We start from the raw sequence: 1,993 nt of genomic DNA on the forward strand, positions 1-1,993 counted from the left end.
TCTAAGCCATGCATGACGATCGATGATATCCTTTAATTTGGGCCGGCATATATACACGCATGGATCGAAGCTAGCTGCCCTCTTGCATGCGTGCGTGTGGTATAGATTATCGGCGATCGATGTTAATTACTCTTCGTCTGGGAGCTGCTGGGAGGGAGCCTGGGACTGGCCGGGAAGGGAGGAGACCAGGAGGAGCAGATCGAGAGGCGATGAGGAGGAATAAACAAAAGACGCGCTGTTCCGTCGCGTCGCAGGAACAGCTAGCTTGTCTCGCCGGCCGGCCCAATCAGCTGGTCCACATGCACGAGGCGCTTTTCAGTAGACACCTACCCAGATCTAGCTAGCTAGCTAAACGGCCGGCGGCCATGCAGCTCGATCGCATTGCATATATGCGAACGCTAAAAACCCTAGTAGATAATTAAACGGATCGAGTAGGTTGCTGTGTGCTTGCGGTCGTCTCGTGGTCCTGCTCCGATCAATGGCGCGCGGATGGTCGACACATGATGGGCATGGGTCGAAATGCATGCATGGGCGGAGCACAGTAGACGCCGACTCCGATCGACGACGGAACACGCCGCCCGTACACGTCGGTTCACCGGCCGACATGCATCGGCATAATAGTAGGCTAGGCTAGCCCATGCATATGGGCTCGATCGGTCGGTATCATGCACGCACGCACGCGGTATGGGGGGGAGGCAGATGAGGTGGAGTAAATGCCCGTACGTCTCGGCAAAGAGGGTGGTAGCAGTAGTGCACAGCGCGCGTACGTGCTGTGTGGGTGTAGTGGAACAGTGGCAGTCCAGTAGCTGCCGCAGGCCGCAGCTAGCTATCAGGAAAGAAGAAGGGAGGAGGAGAAGTCGAGGGAGCACAGGGAGGGCACTGCGCAGCCGCATGCAGCGCAGGGCCGGGCCGGAAGCAGCTAGGGACGGACGACGGATATGCATGATAGATGGAGGAAAAAGACGGATCGATCGGAGGAGTAAATGCTGTACAACGTCTCCGCTCGGCCAGCACCAGCAGACGGAGATGAGGTCGTCGTCGATCCGTGGTGGCACTGGTCGTCACTCGTCAGGTCAGGTACACGTCGCCGCTGTAGCGACGACAAGAAGGAAGCAAGGAAACTACTCCAGCTGCGGCATGCGAATTAATGGCCACTGGCCGGCCAGACGGCGAATAGACGATCCATCCGGCCATGTGGTGCAGCAGATCGACGACGAGGGATAGGTAGCACACAGGATTCGCTCGAGCGAGCAGGTCCGCCGGGCGATGGAATAGAAAAGGCGGTAGCTTCGTGCTGGCACTGGCAGCAACCAGCTCAGCTCCATCGGAGTCGGAGTGGCGTACGTGCTAGCTAGATAGAGCTGCGCAAGCTAGGAAGCGTGCACTGCAGGCCGGCCGGCCGGGCACTGCTGGCTGGCTCACTGTATGGCTGCCTGTTTCAACTTCCCTCCATCATCTCCATTTTCTGGGATACTCTGCTAACTATTAACCGCAGTTCCAATCCATTCACAGTAGATCTTAGTAGGACCACACCGCCTTGCCCGGCAAGCTTCCTGTTGCTGCATGCGCGCGTGCCTCGCTCGTTTGTTCTGTATATACTACTACACGAGCTAACAATAAATGCACTTGCTGCTTCTTAACGCTCGCTCATCGTCAACAGCGCCAGGCACGGACTACAGTGAGCGAACAGTTTGGAGTGTCGCGTGCAGCAGCTCCATCATATGAAGGATCTATTTATTGTTTATCCGCCTGTTATGTCGTTTGCAGCAGCAAAGCTAAGCCAGAGAGAAACCTATGACGGATTTGGGCCTAGGAAACCCTAGTCCGAGCAACAAGATTCATCCGCGGCCAACGAACTTACCAGCCCAGTAAGCACACACTAGGCAGCAAAGGCGCTGGCGGGCGGCGGGCCTCCTCGCGTGTGCTTTGCCCTTCACCAGTTCACCTCTCCTGTTGCCGGCGCTACCAAATCGAGGGCCACGCGGCGGCGAAT

This window comes from Zea mays, chromosome 1 (assembly GCF_902167145.1).
Source record: "Zea mays cultivar B73 chromosome 1, Zm-B73-REFERENCE-NAM-5.0, whole genome shotgun sequence".
Taxonomy (NCBI): Eukaryota; Viridiplantae; Streptophyta; class Magnoliopsida; order Poales; family Poaceae; genus Zea; species Zea mays.